This window comes from Arachis hypogaea, chromosome 20, assembly GCF_003086295.3.
Source record: "Arachis hypogaea cultivar Tifrunner chromosome 20, arahy.Tifrunner.gnm2.J5K5, whole genome shotgun sequence".
Lineage (NCBI taxonomy): Eukaryota > Viridiplantae > Streptophyta > Magnoliopsida > Fabales > Fabaceae > Arachis > Arachis hypogaea.
This window is the reverse complement of record NC_092055.1, coordinates 124889491-124895407: the sequence shown is the minus strand read 5'-3', so window position 1 is coordinate 124895407 and position 5917 is coordinate 124889491. Positions and strand designations below refer to the sequence as shown.

The following is a 5917-nucleotide window of genomic DNA, read 5'->3' as shown; positions in this document are numbered from 1 at the left end:
TGATCATGTGGAGTCACAAAAACTACTGAAAAATCAAAAACAAAATGAAAAACAGCTTTAAAAATAGCTCACCCTGGAGGAAGAACTTACTGGCATTTAAACGCCAGTAAGAAGCATCAAACTGGCATTTAACGCCAGAAACAAGCACCAGACTGGCGTTTAACGCCAGAACAGAGCATGGAAGTGGCGTTAAACGCCAGAAACAGGCTACATTTGGGCGTTTAACACCAAAAACAAGCAGCAAGCTGGCGTTTAACGCCAGACATGCATGCTAAGGGCGTTTTACACGCCTAATTGGAGTAGGGATGTTAAGTCCTTGACCCCACTGGATCTGTGGACCCCACAGGATCCCCTCAGGATCTGTGGACTGATGAGCGGATAATTTATACGCTTTTTGGCATTGTTTTTAGTATGTTTTCAGTATGATTTAGTTAGTTTTTAGTATATTTTTATTAGTTTTTAATTAAAAATTACATTTCTGGACTTTACTATGAGTTTGTGTATTTTTCTGTGATTTCAGGTATTTTCTGGCTGAAATTGAGGGACCTAAGCAAAAATCAGATTCAGAGGTTGAAGAAGGACTGCAGATGCTGTTGGATTCTGACCTCCCTTCACTCAAAGTGGATTTTCTGGAGCTACAGAATTCCAAATGGCGCGATTTTAATTGCGTTGGAAAGTAGACATCCAGGGCTTTCCATCAATATATAATAGTCTATACTTTGAATAAGGATTGATGACGTAAACTGGCGTTCAACGCCAGTTCCATGCTGCATTCTGGAGTCAAACGCCAGAAACAAGTTGCAAAGTGGAGTTCAATGCCAGAAACACGTTACAAACTGGCGTTCAACTCCAAGAATGACCTTTTCACGTGTAAACTTCAAGCTCAGCCCAAGCACACACCAAGTGGGCCTCGGAAGTGGATTTCTGCATCAATTACTTATTTCTGTAAACCCTAGTAGCTAGTCTAGTATATATAGGACATTTTACTATTGTATTAGACATCTTGGGACGTTTAGTTCTTACATCATGGGGGCTGGCCATTTGGCCATGCCTAAACCTTTCATTTATGTATTTTTCAATGGTAGAGTTTCTACACACCATAGATTAAGGTGTGGAGCTCTGCTGTTCCTCAAGGATTAATGCAAAGTACTACTGTTTTTCTATTCAATTCAACTTATTCCGCTTCTAAGATATTCATTCGCACTTCAACATGAATGTGATGATCGTGACAAAGTCATCATCATTCCCCTATGAACGCGTGCCTGACAACCACTTCCGTTCTACCTTCGATTGAATGGATATCTCTTGGATATCTAATACAGGGGACCGAGTCCGAGATATTAGTGTCTTCGTGGTATAAGTTAGAACCCATGGATGGCCATTCCTGAGATCCGAAAAGTCTAAACATTGTCTGTGGTATTTCGAGTAGGATCTGGGAAGGGATGGCTGTGACGAGCTTCAAACTCGCGAGTGTTGGGCATAGTGATAGACGCAAAAGGATAGTAAATCCTATTCCAGCATGATCGAGAACCGACAGATGATTAGCCATGCAGTGACAGCGCATTGGACCATTTTCACAGGAGGATGGGATGTAGCCATTGACAACGGTGATGCCCTACATAAAGCTTGCCATGGAAAGGAGTAGGATTGATTGGATGAAGACAGCAGAAAAGCAGAGATCAGAGGAACGAAAGCATCTCCATACGCTTATCTGAAATTCTCACCAATGAATTACATAAGTACCACTATCCTATTTTATATTTTATTTAATTTTCATCCACTATAATTTCTTAAAACAAGTTAATCCGCCTGACTGAGATTTACAAGGTGACCATAGCTTGCTTCAAGCCGACAATCTCCGTGGGATCGACCCTTACTCACGTAAGGTTTATTACTTGGACGACCCAGTGCACTTGCTGGTTAGTTGTACGAAGTTGTGATACAGATATAAGATCATGAACGTGCGTATTAAGTTTTTAGCGCCGTTCCCAAGGAATGGAATGATCACGATTTCGCACACCAAGTTTTTGGCGCCGTTGCCGGGGATTGTTCGAGTTTGGACAACTGACGGTTCATCTTGTTGCTCAGATTAGGTAATTTTCTTTTTCGTTCTATTTTTTTTAAAAAAAAAATTTGTTTTCAAAAATCTTTCAAAAAAAAAATTTCTTTTCCTTTTGTTTTCGAAAATTATTCTAAATTTTTAAGAATGAATTCTAAAGTTTCAAAATGGTATGCTGAAGTTTGGCTGGCCATCAAGCTTTAGACTAACCTGGTATGATTCCTGGAATCTTGATTGAGGACTTTGAATTCATTGCTTCCTTTTTCCTATATGTTTTCAAAAAAAAATAAAAATAAATAAAAATATACAAAAATCCAAAAAAATTAATAAAATCATAAAAATAAAATATATATATATATATATATATATATATATATATATATATATTGTGTTTCGTGTTTGAGTCTTGAGTTAATTTTTAAGTTTGGTGTCAATTGCATTTTTTCTAAAAATTTATGCATTTTTTGAAAATTCATGCATTCATAGTGTTCTTCATGATCTTCAAGTTGTTCTTGGTAAGTCTCCTTGTTTGATCTTCATATTTTCTTGTTTTGTGTCTTTTCTTGTTTTTCATATGCATTTTCAATTTGTTAGTGTCTGAAGTTTGCAAATTTTTAAGTTTGGTGTCTTGCATGTTTTCTTTGCATAAAAATTTTTTCAAAAATATGTTCTTGATGTTCATCATGATCTTCAAAGTATTCTTGGTGTTCATCTTGACATTCATAGTGTTCTTGCATGCATTGAGTGTTTTGATTCATAATTTTTATGTTATGAGTCTTTTTCATGTTTTTCTCTTTCTTCATTAAAAATTCAAAAATAAAAAATATATATTTTCCTTATTTTACTCAAAATTTTCGAAAATATGATTTGATTTAGTCAAAAAATTTTTAAATTTAATTGTTTCTTATGAATCAAATCAAATTTTCAATTTAAAAATCTTATCTTTTCAAAATCTTTTTCAAAAATCAAATCTTTTTTCATTTTTCTTATTTATTTTCGAAAATTATAAAAATATTTTTCAAAAATTTGTTTCTTAATTTTATCTCATAATTTTCGAAAATATTATCAACAATTAATGTTTTGATTCAAAAATTTCAAGTTTGTTACTTTCTTGTTAAGAAAGATTCAAACTTTAAGTTCTAGAATCATATCTTGTGATTACTTGTGAGTCAAGTCATTAATTTTGATTTTAAAATTCAAATCTTTTTCAAACTAAGTTTAAATCATATCTTTTTCAAAAATTTGATTTTAAAATATCTTTTCTAACCTCTTTTCTAACTTCCTATCTTTTCAAAATTTGACTTTCAAATCTTTTTCGATCAATCTTATCTTTTTGTTTCAATCACATCTTTTTCAAATTTCAATCTTATCTTTCCAAAATTTGATTTTCAAAATCTCTTAACCACTTAACTTTTTGTTTGATTCTTATCTTTTTCAAAACTGCCCAACTAACTTTCTACCTTTAATTTTCGAAAATCCCTCCCTCTTTTTTAAAATTTCTTTTTAATTAACTAATTGTTTTAAATTTTAATCTTTAATTTAATTTCAAACTTTAATTTTCGAAATTTAGCTTTAATTTTTAATTTTTATTTTAATTAATTTTTGAAATTCTCTCATCTCTCTCCTCTCCATCTATTTATTCATCTACTAACACTTCTCTCCCATCCAAAAATTCGAACACCACCTCCCTCTCTGTGTTCGAGTTTTTTCCTCTTCTCTTCTTTACATTACATTCTTTTCTTCTTCTACTCACACAAAGGAATCTCTATACTGTGACATAGAGGATTCCATATTTTCTTTGTTATTCCCTTCTTTGTCATATGAGCAGGAGCAAGGACAAGAACATTCTTGTTGAAGCAGATCCTGAACCTGAAAGGACTCTAAAAAGGAAACTAAGAGAAGTTAAAATACAACAATCCAGAGACAACCTTACAGGAAATTTTGAACAAGAAGAGGAGATGGCAGCCAAAAATAATAATAATGCAAGGAGGATGCTTGGTGACTTTACTGCACCTAATTCCAATTTACATGGAAGAAGCATCTCCATTCCTGCCATTGGAGCAAACAATTTTGAGCTGAAACCTCAATTAGTTTCTCTGATGCAACAGAACTGCAAGTTTCATGGACTTCCATCTAAAGATCCTTTTTAGTTCTTAACTGAGTTCTTGCAAATCTGTGATACTGTTAAGACTAATGGAGTAGATCCTGAAGTCTACAGGCTCATGCTTTTTCCTTTTGTTGTAAGAGACAGAGCTAGAGTGTGGTTGGACTCTCAACCCAAAGATAGCCTGAACTCTTGGGATAAGCTGGTCACGGCTTTCTTAGCCAAGTTCTTTCCTCCTCAAAAGCTGAGTAAGCTTAGAGTGGATGTTCAAACCTTCAGACAAAAGGAAGGTGAATCCCTCTATGAAGCTTGGGAGAGATATAAGCAACTGACCAAAAAGTGTCCTTCTGACATGCTTTCAAAATGGACCATCCTGGATATATTCTATGATGGTCTGTCTGAATTAGCTAAGATATCATCGGATACTTCTGCAGGTGGATCCATTCACCTAAAGAAAACGCCTGCAGAAGCTCAAGAACTCATTGACATGGTTGCAAATAACCAGTTCATGTATACTTCTGAAAGGAATCTTATGAATAATGGGACGCCTATAAGGAAGGGAGTTATTGAAATTGATACTCTGAATGCCATATTGGCTCAGAATAAAATATTGACTCAGCAAGTCAATATGATTTCTCAGAGTCTGAATGGAATGCAAGCTGCATCCAACAGTACTCAAGAGGCATCTTCTGAAGAAGAAGCTTATGATCCTGCGAACCCTGCAATAGCAGAAGTGAACTACATGGGTGAACCCTATGGAAACACCTATAATCTCTCATGGAGAAATCACCCAAATCTCTCATGAAAGGATCAACAAAAGCCTCAACAAGGCTTTAACAATGGTGGAAGAAACAGGTTTAGTAATAGCAAGCCTTTTCCATCATCCACTCAGCAAAAGACAGAGAGTTCTGAGCAGAATCCATCTAGCTTGGCAAATATAGTCTCTGATCTATCTAAGGCCACTCTAAGTTTCATGAATGAAACAAGGTCCTCCATTAGAAATTTAGAGGCACAAGTGGGCCAGCTGAGTAAAAGGGTCACTGAAATCCCTCCTAGTACTCTCCCAAGCAATACAGAAGAAATTCCAAAAGGAGAGTGCAAGGCCATTGAATTAACCATCATGGTCGAACCCACAAGAGAGGGAGAGGACGTGAATCCCAGTGAGGAAGACCTCCTGGGACGTCCAGTGATCAATAAGGAGTTTCCCTCTGAGGAACCAAAGGAATCTGAGGCTCATCTAGAGACCATAGAGATTCCATTGAATCTCCTTATGCCATTCATAAGCTCTGATGAGTATTCTTCTTCTGAAGAGAATGAAAATGTTACTGAAGAGCAAGTTGCCAAGTACCTTGGTGCTATCATGAAGCTGAATACCAAATTATTTGGTAATGAGACTTGGGAAGATGAACCTCCCTTGCTCACCAATGAACTGAGTGATCTGGATCAACTGAGATTGCCTCAGAAGAAACAAGACCCTAGAAAGTTCTTAATACCTTGCACCATAGGCACTATGACCTTTGAGAAGGCTCTGTGTGACCTTGGGTCAGGGATAAACCTCATGCCCCTCTCTGTAATGGAGAAACTGGGAATCTTTGAGGTGCAAGCTGCCAGAATCTCATTAGAGATGGCAGACAACTCAAGAAAACAGGCTTATGGACTAGTAGAGGACATGTTAGTAAAGGTTGAAGACCTTTACATCCCTACTGATTTCATAATCCAAGACACTGGGAAGGATGAGGATGAATCCATCATCC

General features: G+C 36.0%; 1 non-coding gene across 1 annotated transcript; it reads right to left on the bottom strand.

Annotated features, from left to right (window-relative positions):
- Positions 1-4413: 4413 nt before the first annotated feature.
- On the bottom strand, positions 4414-4521 carry LOC112787953 (small nucleolar RNA R71). The gene has a single exon (XR_003195340.1). It is a non-coding gene; the product is annotated as a small nucleolar RNA R71 (small nucleolar RNA).
- Between the last annotated feature and the right edge of the window lie 1396 nt (positions 4522-5917).